This window comes from Ceratina calcarata, unplaced genomic scaffold (assembly GCF_001652005.2).
Source record: "Ceratina calcarata isolate Rehan_Ccalc_2016 unplaced genomic scaffold, ASM165200v1 scaffold363.2, whole genome shotgun sequence".
Classification (NCBI taxonomy): domain Eukaryota; kingdom Metazoa; phylum Arthropoda; class Insecta; order Hymenoptera; family Apidae; genus Ceratina; species Ceratina calcarata.
Window position 1 is genome coordinate 147,723 of NW_017159356.1, and position 22,882 is coordinate 170,604.

General features: G+C 38.8%; 1 protein-coding gene across 9 annotated transcripts in view; it reads right to left on the minus strand.

Annotated features, from left to right (window-relative positions):
- Positions 1-22,882, minus strand: part of Mp (collagen XV/XVIII-type protein multiplexin) — a 224,789-nt gene that overhangs the window by 106,429 nt on the left and 95,478 nt on the right. The window contains exon 1 of one of the 9 annotated variants that reach the window (XM_026814044.1): positions 16,389-16,798. The exons of the other annotated variants lie outside the window; for them this stretch is intronic. The gene's annotated coding sequence lies outside the window, so the exon portion shown is untranslated. Of the gene's footprint in view, positions 1-16,388; positions 16,799-22,882 lie in introns of those variants that run through there. 9 annotated transcript variants of the gene reach the window in all.

The following is a 22,882-nucleotide window of genomic DNA, read 5'->3' on the forward strand; positions in this document are numbered from 1 at the left end:
AATGGACAATACATCTACTATAAACAAAAATACTTCACATGTGTATATGTACATGCACGCAAAGGAAGTGGGAACTTTTTGCAAGCAAAATTGAATTCAAAACGGGTCCGCATGAATTCCAGTACTTCGCGCGTACTCATTTTTCACGGTACGCGATCGACATGTTCAAAATGCAGAGAATTCGCGTTTTAATTGCGCCCGGCCCATTGTATTCGGGAAATTTGTGAAGTCGTGTAGTCACTTGGTGTGCGATTCGCATGTATTGTTCGTACGCGACGAGAGAAGAAAAAAGGGTCCAAAAGAATGAAGCATTGTCTTTTAGAAACCCCTCGCTCGGAAACGCATTTAATTTTTATAAGCAGATTGATTGCAAATTTCGAAAAGTATTTCCATAATCCCTTTTAATATTCAAATAATGGATTTCTCGAATTATTATAAAATTTGCTTCCATTTAAATATACTGGCATAGTGTATATCATATATCAATGATTTTATAAAAAGTAATTAATAATTGTTACACAATTAACGAGGAATGATATGGCTGAAACGATCGATAGACGCCCACGGCTATTCGGGAAAATTCTCAAACAATCGTTTATTGCGAAAATAATTTATTGAAAAAGATTAAATAATCGTTTTCAGGATTATTATGACTGACACAATTAATAATTATTATTGCGCGCGTATCCAATTATGATCATGCATTGAACGCTTTAACGTATGAATATTTGTATCAGAGAATTGTATTGTGTCTTACATATAACAGATACATTTCTGTATGAAATAATAATGTTAGAGGACATTGCAAGAAATAACGATAAAATAATTGATTCTTTTCTGATTAAAAAATAAAACTGTTTCAAATTTTTATGCATTTCATTAAATTTTTTGCAACAAATCCAAAATTGCTTCTTTGTTTTACTAAAATAAATACACATTTATCATGATTTTACGTGACCTTAATATTCCTTATTCCAGTGTAACCGTTTATGGAACGTTTAAAGAATCGATGAGGTTGAGGAGTATAATTTATTTCGTAGTCCCTGCGGTCGACGGGAGGAATAAACACATTTGGCTGACTACGGGCTGAATAAATCTGGCTTTGGGTGGAGAATGGAAATGGGACGAGTAATTTTCACGCATCGCGCCCATGGCGAATTTATTTTCCGCCACGAGGACGGAACACCGTGAAAGGCGGAAGAAATAAGGGCAGAAGTCAGCGTTTTCGGTTGAAGCAAATCATTGCCGGCGCCCTGTTTCGGTTGCCCCTCGTAAAACTGTGCCAAGATTAGAAACCGGAGTTTTTATCACTCTACGTAGCGATGTACATACACATATGTATAAAGGTGAATCCATTTTGTCGGCTAATCAGCGATATTTTATACGCGTAGCCCGGTCGCGTTGTAAATGTACCAGAAAAGAAATGAGAGCATTGCTTGATGGAGAATTATAAATTTATTTTTCGAATGGCTGCGTCGCGTATTAAAGCTATTCGAATTTTTATTGTATAAATATAATTGTTCCATCATTTGTATTAGGTAAATAAAAAAAACTGGGATCACGTATGATAAACTGAGGACACGTATTAATTACTCTTAAATATGTACGACCCGGAGAACGACAATTACCTCGCGTTATTACATCGTTCACGATGCACGACGCGGCTTTGATAGCGACTTAAATGTTGTTCCCTATTAAAGCGACGATTAACCGTTAAGCGCGTTATCAGATATTAATAATGCCTGAGAAATTTAGCAATTTACCATAACGTAAAGCGTTTAATAACAATAATTATACGTGCAACGGGCATGCCTCCCTGGCACTCGAGGGCTTTATTGCATGCACGCGCTTTAATAACGCGGGCAACCGATTAAAAATTAAATTGAACGAGGCTTATTAGATTCCGTCTGATTTAACTAACCCTCGACGCGTTGCTTATTAATAATTACCGGCGTCACCGGTTTCGAATAAAAGCGAGACGGAACTCTACGGCGAGTCAAGCCGGGGGTTTAATTAATTCACGCGCTATCGTGTCGGCACGAAATAACGTGCGAGAAGAAAAATGACTAACTAACCGGCGAAGCGGTAACGATAAGTGAGAAATAAGTTTTAACGATGGTAATCGAGAAACAAAATACGTGTGCCTGTAGGCGTTCCTGTTTTTTTTATTTATTTTATCCCGAATCTGGGTCGACCCAGAGGAATTACTGAATACGTGATTTCATGCGTAATCGACATTCCGTGACGAATTGGCTTTGTGAAGGCAGTACTAATAGAAGAAATTCAATTACAAAAAAGTCAGATACATGATTCCCCCTATATTTTCTTATACAGGTTTGCATTTTACTTTTACACGTTCCATTTCGTTTCAACGGAATTGGAATTGTTTCAATCACTCAGAATCACTTTGGAAGCGCCTCAATTCTCTCCGTTCGAGTTACTTCGTTCACAGTTCGTTTATGACAGACGCGCATGCAAGACTGCTCGTCCTCGGATGAAGAAGAACCCGGGATACCCGTTTCACCGTCAAACATTCACCTTCGTTTACGAGAAGACTCGAAATTTCGTTCTCCTTCGCCTTTTTTTTTTTTACTACTCTTGTCTTCGTACTCCTCGGTATAAGAGAAAACTTCGATGTATGCGTACAACCGTTGAGGAAATTGAAAAGTTCGAACGAGCTCGATCCCGCGTCCCATCGAAAAAGCATCAGGACTAGGCAAACTTTTTTTCATCGTTATCTTTCGTGTCGATACAGCTTCTCGATGACACGTGAAAAGAATTCTCACTCGCGCTAAGATCTCATTTTTTATTTTACATCGGTTATATTAACAATTGACTTCAATTGAATGGAGGCTAATATTTAATTAAAAACAGATTAAAATTCAGTTTATTATATTCGATNTCAAGAATTTGTAATAAAAGAACTCCAATTTAATTAAAGAACAAAAATGGTACAAACAAGAATTTATAGCGAAGTTAATTTCGCGACAGAACTTATTCGTCTGTTACTGATAAATGTGTCAATTTTAATATGTTTCGCGTACAGTTAAATTAACAATAACTTCTCATTTTGACATTTCGCGTTACGACAGCAAATCCAATTTCACATAAAATTATCATCCCAATTATTATTCACGGATCCACTCGATGCGCGCTATATTAAAGTTTAACGTATTATGCTGCATGACGTATTTCCCCTGATGCCAAAATTTCATAATAATAATTTACACCGGTTTAATTAGTAAAAAAATTATCATGTATATTCATTACCGTGTCTTATTAGCTGTTCCTATCTACTTTATTAACTTCTGTTTAATTGAACACACCAGACATTGAATAATAAAAATGGATTACAGAATTATGTTACAATTTTTTAACTCTCACAATATCTCAGAAGACCACGAATCAACTTTTTTGGAAATTTCTGTTTGCAGTAATTCACTACAAATTCTATCTGCTTTATACGTAAGCTAACAATGTATCAATTTTGAATGGACGAATATCAATATTTTTTATCAATCGACGCCTAATGCGATGATTAAAAAATTTAGTAGACAACAGCGACGATGAATTAGTAGTTTGTGGTAAACGAAAGTGTTTCGGCCGTCCTTTGTGCGAAGGAACGCGGCCGCGGTTGAAATGAAATCCCGTGCGGAATTTATATTTGATGAAAGGAGCGACTCTGGCCAAAGGGTTGAAATGCCACCGGTCCGAAAACGCCAGCCACGATCAAACGCGATACATAAAAGGTAAGCGAGTGCTGCGGGCCACGTAGCTTAAACACAACCGGCAATCGCGTTAGCCGTTATTGACACGTGGTACCGGTAAGTAACGCGTCTCTCTAAACTCTAAAAAGTGAAAACGTGGGAGACTTTATTTTACACAGTCACCGATTGGACAAATTTAAGGACATAAATTTTACTTTTAACACAGGTTCTCTTCTACTTCAAATTTTAAAATTTTTTAGTGCCATAAATTTCGTATTTCGTAGGTTTACTTCAAATCAAGAATTTGTTACAAAAATGTATTTACTTATATCTCTACGAATAATATTTTAGCAAAATTAAATATATAACATAATATAATAAAAGATAAAACGAACAGCGATAGGACCGGGTCCTTTTACATTTTCCCTATTCACGAGGTTATTCAGCCACGACTTTTCGTATATCTCTCTTGATTTCGGAATACAAAGTTCGAGGCCGGGTCGGGACGTTGTATTCGAACGTTCTATCTGCGGAACCACAACGCGTTGTGGTTATTTGCCGCGAAATTACCGGAAAATCGTTGCCCTGTTCTAACCGAAAATGAAAGTGAAGCAGTAACCGAAAGAGGGAGAGAGAATCCCAATCACCATTTAAACGAGAATCACGAATGGAAGAAAAAAGAATATATTAAAAAAAAAAATTAAAAATTCCACTACATTAAATAAAATATTAACATATGACGCATTCAAAGCTATATACGTCAGTTTATATAACATTTCATATTAGTTACATAACGTTGTACCAATGAACGAATGGTAACAGACCGAAGCCAAGTAGTACGAGTAAAGGATAAGTCATACTAAGATGGATCATTCTTTAAAATATACTGTTTCAATTATAATGAATGCAAACGTGTCGAGCAATTACAAAGCAGGTCCTGTTAATTTCTTCCAGGTATATGTAGATCATCGTTCTAAATTGCAAATTAACCTGCACATGAAAATTTCAGTGACCATAAACAGGCAGTAAAAGATATTCTTTATGACCCCTGGTTTTGGTATTAAAATTCGTGTGATACATTTCTCCCGATTGGACTGGAAAAATTGTTTAACAATACGATGATAATCTACATAAAGATTTTTAAACAACAGCAGTTAATAAAAAAGAGACATATCCTTAGAACTATCTTGATCTTGAGTAATTAAACGAACTCACAATTTCTATTAATATCATTTAACCGCGGGCTTGTCGACGATTAATACATCACATTATCGCGTGGTGTTAATATTCATCGATAAGAGAAAGAGAGCTTAATATACCACCGATAAGAACTCATTAGCAACATAAATCGTCGAACACGCAACTGCACTTTTACTTTTCCTCTAATAAAACTCCGTGCCACGTACAAAGCCGATTCTCATTACGCTTGACCAATTGTTCGCGGCAAAAATGAATGTATTAACGATCAAGAGAACAGATTGCACTACAGAGGCCCGCCTTTGAAGAGAAAAAGAACTGCGAATTGGCGCTCGTCCTAATTGATAACTCTCGGCGTCGCGGCGTTCTATCTTGTAACTTAAACGAGGTTACGCTCCAGTTGCAACTTCCGGTCGTGTCCGACCGAGGAAGAGAAGGTACCCTGCCTATATGTACCGGCGTGTTCTCGCTATAATGCACTTTTCGACGTGAGTGCATTCAGCATCCTGCGAACTTCGTCGCGGCTCAACGCACGCGATGCAACACGCGTTGCTCTAAGCGCCTCGACATTCTCTTACTACAGCTACTATTATACATGGGAACATGTACGTACATGCTCTATACAAATGTACACTCCTATCCATAAGTCAGAGTTAGAACAGTTTTCGCAATAAAATCATTAACAAAACGACGAACAATCGTTTCACTTAAATATTTATAATAACGAAATAATTTTTATTTAGCATCACGAGAGTTCAAGAAGTCAATAAATAAATAATTGCAATTTAGTTTATTCGATCAATTCTAGCAGTTCGTACAAATTAATAAAACAAACATTTTATTTGTAACACTAATTTTGAGGCTGTTACTTTTATGCCAGATTTGATTGACTTTTGTCAACTATTGAGTTAGTTATGAACCAGAGTGTACGTATGTAGCGCGCGATTTCGTTGAGAACTCGGGGTACGTCCCAATCGAGTTATTGCCTCACTGAAACCCACTGATTTTCCGCCAACACAATTCATACATGAGGAGAAACTTCAATTCGCGTCTATTCTTTTGTGCTTCTGATTGTTCTCTTCAATTCTTTGCTGTTCCTCTATTGAATTGGTAACTAAGTATGTATTGGCAGAGAGACATATTTCCCCACGAGATGCAATTCTGATTATAATAAATAAATATCGCAAGTAATATTAAATAAATTTTGAAGATCGTCATGAAAATTCTGTGATTCTACAGTAGAATTTATAGTAACCGATGCTTCCGGTTCTCCCACCGTTAACATGAGAAATCTACTCGCAAGCGAGAGCTCGTTAAATCCTCGAGAATTACAAGAGTTATGTACCCGGTCACGCCTTTTTTAGTAGCAGGAGCGAAACGAAACAATGAGGAACGGGGGAACAAAAAGAGATTCGGATCGCGTCAGCGAATAAATTCCATCTGGTTCGAGCGGACAACGAATAAACAAGAGAGCCCGGGTGGATCGTTCGGCTCCACGGAACCGGGAAAAAGCCTATTTCCCCGAAACAAGAGAGCCGAAGCCAGAGACAGACCGGAGTGGAGGTGGGCGTGACTCTCGGTGTCGACTTCTGCGGGAATTCCTCGCGATATTCAATTACAATCCACTTAAACAATGATTCCCCTATTCAGGGGGGCGTCTCGCGCTCCATCGAGCGTAAACGAGCCGGCCAGGCTGTCACGGATGGGACGCGATAACTCGATTTTACGACGTAACAGCCAGCCGCCGCGTGCCGCGACACGGGTAATTGAAAATCCATTCCGAAGTGCTCTCGACCACGCGCCACCGCTGCTGCGTCGCCGCTCGTCTACGGGCGGCATGTCAAAAAAAATTATCATTCCGAGACGCGAGAAAACAGCAAGGGACGCGCGGCGCAGCTGTGGAAAAAGCCTCGAGTGGAGAGGCTCGACTCGTCGAGTGCGTCCCGAGTTTCGCGCCGCGTTTTTTTCCTTTTTTCCTCTCTCGACCGAGGAGGAGGCATCTCTCGGATCGACAGCTGTCAATTGAGACCGACGGCACACTCGTTAGCGTATCGTAAAATCTGCGCGGTACAAGTCTCGCCCGGATGGAAAGGAATGTTCGAAAATATCCATGGCGATATTTTTTCACGGTTGACGGTCTTAATTTTCGGACGTCGATTGATGAACGGTCAATCCAAAGGTAGTAGAATATAATATTTTGACCACCTATGAAACAGTTATGTCGTATATTTGACATACAAAAAATCAAATGATGTCATGAAATGTTAAAAAAAATTGTAAAATAAGCTACGTGTGTATTCGATACGATATTGGAATTTAATAGATAATCATAGCTGTACTGTAAAATAAAAGTATTTCGCTGAAACGTTAATAAAAAAAATTGTAACAAAATAGTGAAAAGAGATTCTGTTTTATATAAAAATACACAGTATGTATCCATATGTTTGGTGAACTTCGATTACACCAATTAAGGACGCATTCATTTGAACTGTACAATCAGTAGAATCACGGGCAGTGAAAAAAATCATTTGGAATTCATACGTACGTAAATAGACGCTAATAACGCGACCGGGCCATGAAAGGCCCGATGATTTATTTTCCAATTTTCATATGTGCAACGCGCGAGCTGAATATGAGTCGATGATGTTTTGAACGTATCGCGGATAATAAACGCGGCACCGAAATTTTATCGCGACTGCTTGCTGAAAAAGTGTGTTTCATAAAACGGGGAATATCGAGCACACACCGACCGGAATGATGCTAGATACTTGGGCACATACGTGTGTCGTTGAACTCGCTGGTTATTCAGTTTTCAAAAAATAACCAAACGCGAACGATACTAAATTCGCTCGTAATTGGCCACGCGTTCAAGTAATGCTACCATTATCGATATTCATATCATATTCACGTGATGAGGTATAGTTGTGAAAAATACGAACACTCGATGGAGTTTCATTAAAATGAAAAAAGTAATTTTAACGTTATTTTATATATTTTTATTCGTTGAATCAGATATCATTTTGAATTGAATTCCTTTCTCGTCGGCTATCGCAGATAATTGGTACCGCGAGCTCCTGATTAATTTCGCCAAACCTCCGCCCTTACGGACCGGCCATTATCATTCAAATTATATGCCGGGAGTCAATCGACCGCGAGGAACGGCAAGATTCCCATTGTTTTCAGATCGACACCTGTCGATTCAGAAGTGCGAACAATGAGGAAATCACAATAACTTCCAATACTCGGGACTGACAATTCACCTATCTTGACTGTAGTGTTGTCAAGAGTTACACGGACAGTTGCTTTGTAACTGTTCTATATCCATCAATAATTTTGTGCTTCCATTCAGTCAGTGACACGAACACTTTTCAACTCCACCGGATTTTGCAATAAAAACTGTGTTGTAACGTGATTATCAGAAAATATTTAACCCATTCGCTGTTAAGCCTAAATTATATGAAGTCATTCCTATTGCCATTTATATTTTGAGTGCTATTGTTTACCAAAACCCTGTTATTTCTTGGTAAGAGCACATATATTACCATACATAATCATTTAGAAGCAGAAAACCAAAGACGAGTATACTCGTCGTTGGCAATGGGCCTTCAAAAGAGCCTGCATGTTATAACATATTTAAAGCAGGACGAGTATACTCGTCCTGGCAATGCGTGACACCCTGCCAAAGACGAGTATACTCGTCCTTGGCAGCGAATGGGTTAAAATAAAATTCGTATATTTATTGTATTTGAAATGTCGTCTGATCTTCTGTGATTAAAAAATAAATATAAAATAATAAAACAAGTATCTAATTATGATATTGCCAATACATAGATAAAAATTAATAGCACATTAATATCGCGGATTAATAATAATTAATGTACCAGAAAATCGAGTTCTCAAACCGAAACGAGGACATCAGGTTTTCCTCTCAGCCTAATCGTTTTCCGCGTCATGTGACGAACGAGAGCATGGCCAAAAATGTTATATCAATTTGACGATAACCAAAGTTCCATAGTGAGGAAAAAAGCAAAGAGTTGATTGCTGTGGCTACCTCTATTAGATAACGTATCATCCATAAATTCCAAGGTAGATTCCAGAGAAAATCGTTCGCTCGCCTGACACCTGATAACCCACCTCCCGTCGTACCGGCGTTATTATATTTCAGGTAATAAAAAAATTTTTCTAATTTCTTCTCCGCGGCTGGAAGATTTATGGTTTTCGATAACGTCGCTACGCGTCTGAGCGGCGGCGTGCCGCTTTCACTTTTCGCGGCCATTAAAAACGAGTCTTGGCCAGCATCCGACCCATCTCCCACCAGCTAAACCGGGATGAAAAACTTTCTGATGGAAAAGGATGAAGATGAACGGAAACGGGATAAGAAGAAAGAGGGAACGAAAAAAAAGCGTATCGGTGGACATATAGCTGCCGCTATCATTTTGCTAATACATTAACCCCCTAAAGTTTGAGGTCGCATAATTCATCACAACAGAATTTGCATCCTCTTATAGAGGAACATACATAATGGAGGTGTTCAACGAATTCTATGGCGTAATTAAATAACGAGATTTAAAATAATTAAATTGTTCAGATAACTGAATTAATGAATGGTCGCGTTTCATAGTTTCAAACGCGATATTAATAATTCCGCTCGGTGACTAAACTCGCTTCGTTGTGACCTGATTAAGAGGACGAATGAATTAATGTTGAATCACCGTAAAAAGGCGATACCGATCACCGGGACCCGATCGGCCGAGTTCTTCGGCTGTGAAGGAACATTTCGGGATTTGACGTTAAAGAGGAATCGTTCTTGTAAGCGAAATTCCCGAACACGACAGCTGTCGCTGCAGGCTGACGGCGTCTTCCGGTCGTAAATTCGGCGCTCGCTACACACATTCGGGCACGAGGGACGAAGCGCGTTTAGAAAGCATCACCTAAAGCGACAGATGACAATGTCGCGTGACGTCAGATAAAATGTATTAACCAGTCGTGAGCCCCCCGATTACCGGACTCACCTTCGCCCTACCTCTTCTTCACCGCCCGTGGCATTACCATGGATATGCCTCGATTTTTTTCACTTCTATTGAAGCACGAATACTTTCGTATATTGCATGAATCTAATGTACATATCTCTATCATCGAGTGATATATTATTATAAAATATTGAATAATAAAAACCCTAATTATTTTCTACCAAAGGTAAAATGTAAACTTATTCAATTGCACTCGGTTTGAGGTTCTAAATTCTTGAGTCAACCCTTGAGCAAACGTAACCGCGGGTAATTTGTTAATCAACGCAGTCATTAAGCGTCGGTGTTGGAAACAATTAACCCTTCGACAAAAAATTGCGTCGACAAAAAACCGGTTGAAGTCTAATCCAATTTTCCTTCCACGATTTTTGTTAAAATAAAAGAGAAGAGAGTAAAGAGTTTTTACGCGGCGTTCCGCTCTGCGGAATTCGACGCACGTGTCACTAAATATAGCGAAATTATCAGGTGAAAGAAGCGAGAGGAATGGGGAGAAGAGAGGGACACTGCCACCCTCTTCTGGATGAGCAATATCCATATACTTTCGTGTACTATTTGCATTTATATTTTATAAGAACTTTTCTGGAGCAAGCTTTGTATCCGTACCAGACCGGGTGTTGATTCTGGAGATTTGAGAATTTTCTTGCGCAGTAATAACAGTCCGAGGGTCGGAATGGAGCGATAAGAAAAGTTACGGCGCGGAAAAATCGCAGGAGAGTTGTGAAAATACTGAATAGACACGTTCCACGTGCGAGCAGAAATAATAAGTAGAAATTATACTTAATGCTTAGCGTCAGAATTATATGTTTCTTCTAAAAAATATACTTCTTAAAGTAAACTCCTAAGATTGGTTGCTCCCTCTTAAAATCTATTGATCATCAGACCATTTGAAAAAATGAAACCATCCACGAAAAGTAATTAATCATTTTGAATAAATTCGTTCTCTGTAATCCGACGGTAGACAATAGTTCGAAATCAAATCCAGCTTCGTGTTGTAAAAAATGGAAAATATTCGAAGACTAGGTAAATTTTTTTTTAGAAAATCTCACACTTCTGCACGCGTTGTGACAGAACAAGGATAGAATCGTAATTAAAAAAAAATATATGTAACTATAGAAACGAGAAACGTCGGGTAGAAACGAAAAGAATTCTGTTACCATTTTTTTGAGAGTATGAAATACAAGAGTAGATTTTTTAAATTTCGTGTTTGTACTGGAAATGGTTTCACCTTTTCTCGTGTTAATACTTGTCTGCTCTGTGAATTTTAAAAACTATAACTAAGCTGACTATAGTTTCGCCAGTTGCAGAATATTCAATAGAGAGAACCGATCAAATCCATCAATTTCATCCTCCTATCTGGCATTCATCTTTCAAAATAGTAATACCCTATTCAAAACTGCATACCCTTCCATTTCGACTGTCCATTCTGACATTTGAAATTCCTTTCTATGTGTCTCATCAAAAAGTTGATTTAATTCAATGGTTTACAGAATAATCCATAGTCATTATTGTCAAACACCTAATATAAAATATAATCAATACGTTGCTAACACTAAAACAAATATAAACAAAATACACTAGTAAGTTCGAAAGTAGCAAGAAAGGAATATAAGTTCTGTTCAATGGCATCTGCTCTCGTATTAAGGAAACCAAGGAAAGGCTTTCGTTCGTATCAGGAAACAAAGCTGCTCGATACGCGGAACACGCGTGCACATAAAAGTTGGTTCGCTTTTCTTGGATGAAAGTAAAAGGAAAACGGTAGGAACGTCGCGTCAATGTAATCCTCGAAATACGAAGCAGATGGCGAAGGAAAGAGCGAAATAAGGAAATAAAGGATTCACTAGTACGTGACTGTACAATCCGCATTACAAAAATCTTAATAACATTAAAGATCATTTATAAGAAAACAGTGTTATGCAAAACTGTTTGCAAATTTTTGATAATTACCAATGACGTCAAATAACAGAGTATAAATAAATATAACAGATTGGTTGATTTCGTAAATCTGATATAATATAAATTATTCCTTTTCTATTTCTATTTTTTTATAATTGTAATTCATAGATAAAAATTCCTGAATAAATTTTGTCTCAAAATCGTGCGCTTTTACTTTTGGCACTCGCTGTACACAGGTTTTCAATTCCTTCACCGATTCTGACATGTTTGGCGTCTATCTACGTCAGGTTCGAGCCCTTTGCCCACGATATTCTCCTCGAAACCGAATTCTCCCCGCATTATTTTCTTCGGCTATCCCCGATAAACAGGCAGAAGAGGAAGTCCCGCGCGGTAGAGGGGAAACACTTTCCATATTTTTGCAGCGACTCCATAAATATTTCATAGGCGATTATGAATACGCGTTTCGACTGGGATATTGGTTTCCTCAAAGGATTCAATTCGAGTCGCTTGTTTCAGTATAAAGGTAAATGCGATTTTTACGATAGGATTTTCAATTTGCTTATAAAAAAAAATGACCGAGAATTGATATCGATTTTTGGCCATAAAAATGGAGCAATAATCGCCTCTGTTTGTATTATCTTCCTTTATCCTTTTGTAAATGTATCATGTGTCCATGTTAATTAATAAATTAAATGATCTGTTTAATCAGAAATTAATTTGAATAATATACGTGAAAAAATCTGAATTCAGTTTTGTGCTACGTACATCAGTTGCTGGTAGCAGGAATAATTGAAATACGCGAACAAAAATAGTAAATCCTTTTCCAGTAACGAAGGATTTCTCCCTGGTTAACGAACTTCTATAGAGATTTGAGATCGTTCAGTATTTTATCAAACTTCGTCTCTGAGCAGCTTAGAACTCGTTAACTCTCTTGCAACCATATTTCATACATGGAAATATAAAATCTGAAGCAATTTAAATAAATTGGCAGAATCACGAAGTTCAGTTTAAAATTCTACAGTGACATTATTTTATCATAATAAAACAGGTTCCAAATCAATTATAATATTTCCCTTCGTGAAAAAATGTCTGTTCATTCTCCTCGTTCTCCGGTTTTCGATCCTCCATTGCAGGCTCGACCTAAATAAATATTTTACAAAAGTCAGCACTCCAAGTTTTGAAAAAATCGCCAGGACAAATCGAAGATTTATGTAACAGTATTAAATCAGTCTTTTTTACGTTTCGCATTCATTTCCAGATTTACTACATTTTAATAAGTTTAAAACTGACTTTCTCATCATCCCTTAGTCCAATTTTTTGTAAACAATTTTGTGATCTTTCGATTGCAAATGAAAAATTGTAACAATAAAACGTGATGTTGATCTTTAAAAGGGAATAAAAAATTCAGTATTGACCAATATTTCAATACGATCGTTTTTCCTTCTCGAACCTAGAGCAGCGTGCACGTCAATAACGTATTCAATATTTCGCCACGAATTCAATTTGACAACAAACATTGTCCAACGTTTTCAAGATAAATAAAGACCGGAAAATCGGGCAATTTGTTCCGGGTTAACCGTCGGTGGTATTCGTACGTAGACGTATTTCGTTTCAATGGTCAAGGAGGGTGTTTTCGCGGCACGAATAAACGGCACCAATCTGATCGATTCTGTACGAAGCAACCGTTGTTCTGTGTATAACATTCCGCTCGCTCGAAATATCTCCTTACACGGGCCATCGAGGGTCGACTAGGTTTTATCGAACCAATTAAAATTCCTGCCAGATTCCCCCGTCCCTCTGCGAACTTCTTGTTTCTCTCTAGAAAACCTTTTCTCTCGTGCACGGGTAACTACTACTTGCATAAAATACTAATTGCTTAATCAAACCAAACTTGTATACGAAACAGATACATCAATTTATAATCATCTAATTTGTCAAAATTATATATATTTCGTAAAAAAAAATCCGTTCAGTTTGACTATGTTTCGCGATATGCAAAATTTCTTCATCAATTTATAATTCAATCTAAATAACTCTCTTATCCTGTAATATAAGAATAAGCGATCTTTCAAAATTCATGTAACAAAAATATATTAAATTCCCTGTATTCCATAAAATGAGTATATTTGAACAATTCAATCGAAACTAAATACTAAATAAATTTCATTCGTCCACTTACAACATAGCCACCAGGCTTGTCAGTAAAATATTGAACTGCAAGCAAATTTAATTAATTGCACTTAATAAAAAAAACGCTCGACAGCAAATATCTGTTTTATTAAACTGTAAAAACTGAGTTCGCAAAGAAGAATAATAAAACCTGTCGTTGATTACTTAATTAGATGCAAGCTACCTCATGCAACACAGTCGCAAACAGTAATTACAATCTAATTAAATTTTCGATAAACGTAAATTAGGTGTCAATTCCTTGAATTGAAATCTACTGAGGAAGAGTCGAAAATGTTACGACAGTTCAACGCGGTGAACATTTCAAGAGGCACAAGAGACACCCACGTATGTCACTTTTTTCTACCGTCGCGATTTTCGTTTCACGGTTCGAAGTAAAGCTATTCAGGGGTAAAGTGTGTCGTCGGGTCGACACAGGACCGCGAAAGGTTAACCTTAAAGTGGTAGTCACCTGGCTATTGGTTGGTACCGCTATCTCCGTGTACCTACATCATATGTGGACACATGCAACCGCGCGTGTCCGTGCTCTATCCACGCGGCCCTCCTTCAAAGAACGATGTAACGAGTGCATACACGTGTCACTTTCGTTCTCCATTTTTTCTGGAACGTATCACGTGAAACAAGAAACAGAGACTCGAATCTCTTCCATTTATCATCAATCTTTTAGACTCGAATTTGAACAGAACGTGAGTATTTGTCATTACATTTATAATATAAAAAATTGATATCAATTCAAATTCGAGGCCAAAGAAACGAATCTCCGATTCCAGTTTTTCTAACTTTTATCACAGGAGAACGTTAATGTATCAAATTAATCGCGGTAGTGGTAGCTTCCGCGAAATTAGGAATTAACGATCGTTAGCCCGATTGCAAAGGATCCTTAATGCCAGGGGTTTAAAGCAATCGATGTATTCGCGGAAGTAACATGAGTTGCCACTGCTTACGCGTTCTCGCAGTACGTAATCCTTCTACTCGCTACCCTCCTCGAGAACATCCTACGTGGGTTCATTAGGGCGTGTACGCCCAAACTCACATGATTGGCATCATTAATCATCGGATCACTTTTGTTCATTCCCTGTACGCAGTTCAGAGTCTGATTTGTCGATCTATCATCTATCACTTCTAAGAACTCTAAATAATATATTATCTTGGAGAACCGAGCTTGTAACAGAAATGGTTTCTTGCGAAGATAATGGAATTTACATAGAATAAAAGAGATTGATCATTATTAATCAAGAATCGAATTGTATCATTAATTATTATCAAACGTTATATCGAAACGTCGTTTTGTTTAAACGGTGAATAATTGAATTCTTGTAATTAAAGTGAGAGTACTTCGCTTGCCAATTGGAAAATATATTTCAGACACAATTAATGTCTCAGAGATCTCACGACGTACGGGTTATATAAAAGAAATTAAAAGATTACCACTTCAGAAAAGTGGTCTCATCGTCGCGTAAATGAATTTCCTGAGAATTCACGAAGTGGCTTCTTATTCCACCGAATATCGTGGCAAGAGAGAGACTTCGAGGACTGATAAACAAATTATTCATCTCTCGTCACGTGTTTCGATTTCCATCACGATTTAAAGTCGTCAGTCGGCAACATTTAATGCTCGATCGACCTCTTCGGGAATTCCATAGTAACATTCCTTGCTCGTTAACGCACTCGCTCGTTAGCGTGCTCGCTCGAAATTCCAGAAGTGTAATTAAATAATAATTCACCGATGTAGAGAGCGAGGTAACTTCGAGAACCGATCGTTCACCGAATCGATTCGATTCAGGATTATAACGCAATACAATTGCTAACGCGTCCTGTTAGCAAGGTTGAACTGCTGTTAGTAAAGGTTTGTACGGTAAATCGTTGTAAAATTATATCCTCGAGTGGGTAATCTGGAGCTGGGCTTGACAACACCCGGAATCGGTCGTAACTGTAATCTCGCGGCAATAACAGTTCCGGAATTTCTGCGAGTCCGCGTACCCTTCCTCCCTCAGTCAGGCCGCGTGTTTTGCTCAGTTTAATAACGCCTCGTGTCAATCCGTTTCCCTCGTTTAACCCCGAGCCAACCCGACTTCCAATAGCGTTGCGAGTTTAAAGACAAATAAAGGGCAATGAGAAAGAAGGACGAGTTCTCTCGCCCATGAATCCACAGAATGGTATCGCGGCGTTAGCGTAAAGAGACAGAGAGTAGCAGTTTTCAATCACCTCGTCAAACGTCACGTCAACAATTCTAGCGATTTGTTTTTCACTAACAAATCATCACCGTCGGGTCACAATGTAAGCAGACGACACATCGAGTAGAAAGATAATCCATCGACGCGATCAGCTCGAATCCTCATGGAATAAGTTTCCTGACTCATCACCGTTTGCTACTTACACCATCCAACGGACGCTGGTCCACGTCCACATTCTCGCCCCAAAACCGATCCAAACGTTAACACGTGCTCGGAACGCGAGCCGATCTCGTCACAATTTATTAAAAACTTTCAACTGGCACGAATCTCTCGTTCGCGCGGATAACTTTTTCCTTCGCCTCCTGCGTGCAGGTCGGCGCGTTCGCGCGCGCACTAGACCGATCCGCGGTCGAAATTGCCGCCGGCCGGGATCGTCAGCCGGTCGCGACGGGACGGCTCTCATAAACAGAGAGCGTCGGCATTCGAGCGCGCCCGCCGCCGCGGCTCTGCAGCTCGTCGTCCCGCAGTGATCCAAAGCGCGAACCGTGGGTGACGCGAACGACGGGTAGCCGGAGACGAGACGCGTCGCGGCGCCGCGCGACGAGTGGCGCGTACGACGCCGGTCGAGAGGGCTCGAAAGGGGGCGGCGCGGCGCGGTGCTCCGTCGTCGCGAGAACGAACGGGCCACTACTACTGACTACGACTACTCCGAGCTTTCGAAGTCGGGTACCGATGCTGACGCCGCGCCGTGGCGCTCCTGCGAATGATACCGAGCGCCGCGGTCCCAGAGCGTCGCGACGTCTCTGTACACAGTCGCGTACGCGACGCCGACGCCGAGCAGGGTGATCCGCGTCGCCTCACGCGTCACCCGGTCCTCTTCCTTCACCAGGCGGAGAGATCGAGCGGAAAGTAAAATAATATTAACCCCTTATTATTAAATCGTACCGGAAGTAAAATAATATTAACCCCTTCCGGTACGATTTAATAATAAAACCAAATGACGAGCTAGACTCTTACCGGAAGGGGTTAATGAACTATGAGTGAAGTCAATGCTATGTGAATAGCATGTTAGAGAATATATATGACTGTGCTACACGTTAATGAACTCGTCGAGAACTGTACAAACAGTTCAAAATTTACGTTCAAAGTTTACTTTACTAGTAGAGATTGAGGTACATTAATTGTTGATTAACGTAATCGATATGTTCGGTCTTGTCTCGAGGAACATAATTAGATTAATTCTTTGACAGTCCTACGATCGCTTGTATTCATGTTCACATAATTAATTAGTTAAATGCAAACTATTTTCGTCAACGTACAGAGACTGAAGTGTATAATAGATAATATCCATTTCAAATATCGCTATTCATTAGTATAAATGATTTATTATATTTGTCTGCTGACCTTTTTACATGAATATTTACGTATATACGAAATTGAATACTATTAATTTAAAACAATGTAGTCCCATTCCAATTTAGAGTTTTATAATAGAATAAAGGATTTCTATTTATATACTATTTCATTTGCGTAGGACGTACTCTAAGAACCTAATTTTAATTGACAAAGTATTAATGATTCTCATTCCATGGCATTCGGTAATTAGTAATGACGTTAGCTCGCGAATAATTATTAATCCAGTTCCAAGTTTCACGAGGCTATTGATTTCCCTTGGATCGCGCGACAGACCAGACTACGACCGAAACGGAAATCCACGGATGCATAGCGACAGAAACGACGAATATAATCCGGTCGACGTGGCTACAAAAGCAGAAAATTGGCCCGATTGAAATCAATTCTGTCGTCTTATCGTCCCACGATTGAATTAACCGTTCAATTATCGAGTTCGATCTCGGGCAAACGACCGATCTCTTCTCGCGATCGCCCATGCGAATTTAACCGTCGAGATACTAAATAATCACAACGCTTCGATATTTCCTTTCCAAGCAAATGTTCTCGTATAAAAATTAAATAAAATTGTTCTAACAGCAAAATGTTAGATCGTCGATTTTTCGCATCCTTCAGATATTGTTTTAATAAATGGAACAGGTAGCTTGTACGTGTCGATATAAATAGTTTACTACTTCGTAAGTTCTTTCGTCGAACATTTTTCAACGAGTTGCCAGTGCAATTGAACTAGCTAAGATTTTCGCGCAACCGTCTAACTACCCTTAATTGCCCTGTCAATTACTCTCACGCTCCACTTATTTTCTCCTTTTGATTCTTCACTCACAACAACCGGAGCTTCGAAGTTTTCTTCACATTTTTAAACTTAACCGAAGTACTATAAGTTGGCTCGCATAGAATGGTTGCAGTTAAAACAGCACACCTACGCCTTCTCCGTTTACAGTACCTTACGTCGGCTTCTCTTATGGTAAGAAATAGCTTCCCTTCGTTATTAATTATATGATGCCTTGTACGAATCATATCCTATTTCAATTATCCAATTCTTAGAGAAATATACAGCATATAATTTACATACAACTAAATAAAATAACATAAAATAAATAAATATACTAAATACAATTAAATAAATAAAATTAAAAGTAGATTAAATTGTCAAATACTAATTTATTCTAAAAATACTGGCTTTATTTAATTTTTCAGTTCGGAACTAACTAGAACAAGGATTTAAGTAGTTCAAGTCAATCTTGGTTAAGACGACAATTCAGTAGCATAAGTCAACCATTAGTCAAACACCCTGGAGAAATATTGAACCAAAGATCAACTATTTTCTGTTATTTACGTTTCTTAAATATCGTTCAGAATTGAGTATAGTATAGTTTGATCGATATTAGGTCCGGTTTCAGTGAAGATTTTAGTGAATTTAAAGCTTGAGTAGTACAGGATTGATTTTGATTGAGTATTGGAAGACCATGATTTCTTCTCATATTATTTTTATTTTCCCTACTCACTGCAATAATAATTCTCATTAGCTATCTCTTCAAAGGCATGTTTCATCCAATATTCAATCGCATTTCACATTATGTAAAGAGCGAGCAGATGTTCCGTATGAATCCGTTAATAAGATTCATTAGACGTGTGCTCGGATGCACATGCGAGTCTATTTCAATCGATTGACGGCATTCAATATAAATTTCGATTGGCACATATTGTGTACGCCACTCGAGAAGTAATAACCGATGTTCTTCATCGTTAAATCGGCGAGCACTTATCCTAGTTTCGACGCTATGCTCCATTATGTTAAATTTCATCCTCTGTATCGATGTTATTGTTATTAAGCCCGCGGCTGCCGTTCAGGCAAGGATTATCATGATTTATGACGTTCGCTGAATTCATCAATCGGTTGTTCATACAATTACGTTAACAACTCGGCGAAGATATTTGTAAATCTCTCTTCCATACGCGATTCCCTGAATCGTGTTACCTTCAGTTAATAATTCAATAATAGAATAATTCTGCGTAAATTACATCATAGCAAACAAATTTAATTAACTAATTAATCTCTTAGCATACACGCTTTTAACGAAGTCTTGTACAACGGGAGTTTCATCTTTTTACAAATAATTAACAGAATTATTTGTTCATTCTTTAATAACGTTATCAGACGAATACTAATAATAGTGTGTAATACTAATTGTATTGGATACGCGTAGCTCCGTTGAAATGTTATCAGACAACGGCATGCTTATAGATTTCAATTAATTAATATTATAGGTATATAGTTTAAGACAGGGAATTTGCGGGGTATTGTCCAGGTTTGCGTTCTGCTAATTATACGGAAACATTAAATTCCGTTCGCGTTCCGCGTAACTCAAAATTAAACGTCGTGCCGTCGCGGCGTCACGGCTCGGAATTCTCGGTAACTCGAAATTCGAAATCCCGCGTCCATTAACAAATTAAAGCGACGGGACGGGAGAAGAAAAGCGACATTTGCGGAGAATGCGAACCAATTTCTCATTAAAGTGGAAGCGTCGTTCTCCAGCGTATCTCGTCGGTTATCTTCGACGGAACGCGATCCGAAGCGAATCATCAATCTCGTTCGCCCGTTCATAGAAAGGGATGGCATCCGCACAAGACGCGGGGTACTTTCTATCCGCGGCTGTTATGCTTATTCGCGATGCGTTTCTCGGGAGAAATAGTTCGAAAACAATGGATTCACCAGCGAACAGATCGATGCTCCCCCACCCATTGGGAAACTGGGAAATGCAAAAGAGCAATTGACCCATTTTTTCTCCTCCGCCACTACGCGACTCTTCTCCCTTTCGCAATTCTGTGTATCCCCTTCCGGTTTCGGAATCTCGCTATCCGGCCGACGCATCTCCGCTAAACTAATTTCGTCCCAAAAGAGGATCCCCCCCCCCCTTTCTTATCCACGTCGAGTTACGATACCTGTCCGTTCTACCTGTTTTTTTCTCATTTCCCTTTTTTTTTCCCTTCGATTTGCGATGCCAGTCATCCTTTGTTAACGTTTCGTCTGTAAAAGCCGGTCCCTCTGTCTGTTAGCCCGAGCGGCTTCATGTTTCGGGCTTCGGATATCCGGCGCAGATACAATTTTAGATGGGCAGAGTGACGTGATTTCTAAAGAGTTACGCGGTCCCTCGATAGGCAATTGCAGATTTTCGTTATCAAAGAAAAAACCGGTCCCAATATCGGAACGTTGGAAGATTTAATACGTGCAGTTTTTTGTTATTTCACTGTTAATGTGATTTAATATTAATATATGTGAAACTCGTACTCGATTTATTGACATTTAATATAAAAGCCTGATAATAAATTCAGATAAATAGTTGTAATGATATAGAAAAAGAAATTAACACCTCGCTTTTCACATTACCAGCCACGCTGAAACAATATTTCCTCGAGACTCGCTGTCTGGAATTTATCATCCGCGTGTGGTAGCAAGTCAATTTCGTTCGAGATTCGCTTCACCCGTGCACGGGACAACTGCCTGTTTCGACAAGTAGGATAATCTGAATCTCTCAGGCGGCAACAAGAACAAGTCGTCGCTGCAAAAGCCATGCAGGCCACGATTTAGCAGCCACTCGGGCTTATCCTAAAGGGAAACGTATTACCCGGCGTTTCCAGGGGCGCAACGCGGCAGAGGGACAAAAAGAGGATCTGATGCGTACGCTTTTTCATCAAACGACTTTGTCGCTAATCACTCAGATAAAAAAGAGCGATCCCTGACTCGTGCAAAAGCCATCTATCAATTACTCTGACCTCTTTCATCTATTATCCTGGAGAGTAATATGCAGAGAGTGGTTCGCAATTTTCAAGAAATTATTGTACAATCATAATTTTTAATAATTCACATAATGCAACTAATTTAATTCAGAAATACGTTAACTTGTTTCACAACGCATGCATCGTAATGACTCAGGTAACGTAATTTCAATTTTAACAAATGTGAGTCTCATCTGAAACGACATCAATTTGTTGGTGTGGAAATTGGAAACAGGGAACATTGCGGGTTTGACGAGAAACTTGATGAAATAAACCAGACTTTGTTTGCGTACTGGTTTGTTGAGTATTATCAATTGCTTAAAAGATGTCCTTAATTTAATGAACCCAACTATAGCGTTCCAGGAAACTTTGAATTGGTACAACCGAAATTACGAAATAGAAATTAATCAGAATAGCGTTCGAGTTTCCAAATAGAACTTGTAAAACTGTCGTTGATGTTAACAAGTAAATTTGAGAATTTGTTTAAAACCGCTTTCGAGAATTTCAATTCGAGATATTTTTCACACGAACGTATAAAAAAGTCAATTGGAATTTTTTGAACGGTGTTCCTGAATTTTTCATACGCTCCACGCAAATCATGGCGCATGGATTATGCAGACACGCGGTAGGTAGAAGCGTTGGTCACGTTCTTGACTTGGGAAATCGGGTCGCAATCCCATAGCTCCTGTCTGATATCCGACGGGTTCCCGCGGGTTTACAATGCATGAATCCCTGTCGGAAAGCCAGGAAAACACCTGAGTTCTTTTCATTGTTCATTGAACCTAGTCATGCTTTTCCAATCACGAACGATGATTCAAAGAACATTAATTTCCGTATCTAATATTAGGATTCATTTCAATAAAACTATGGCACAGTACACCTGTCATAGAATTTTGTTATTCACATTTCATTTTGAAATCAATTGAACAATTTTACATTTTTTGGAAGTTTCTATTCACACATAGCATATATGGTCCCGATTTACGATTCTACACTGGCAATAAACAAGCGTGAAACAATCAAATTACCATGTTATTGTTTCTCCTGGTTCGAGATAAAAAACGCGGAGGATAAAAAAAAATAGAATGAAAAGCAACAAACAACGAGAGACAAAAGGAAAGAAATAGGACAAATCTCTAGTTTCATGCGAGGCAAAGATAAAAGCTGCGGAAAATCGAATCCCAATTGAAAGCAGCTACCGCGGGCAATAAACGTTTCCAACGGCTAACATCGAATCACTGGTGGAACCATGTGTTTGGCAGGGTGGGTCCGAAAAACAGGTTGCACGATAAAATCGCGAAAAATCGTTGATCGCGAATCGTTCGATCCTGACTGAATCTGCCCGGCCAGTGGCCCGTTTGAAAAACTCCAATGTGTCTACTTGGTGTTAACACGGAGTTACATTTCGCGTGACGCTTTGTTCACGGATAAAGAATCGCGCCTGTTAGCCATCGATACAATCGATTGACGTAGCCCGACTATACTTCTTTGATACACTGTACTTGTAATA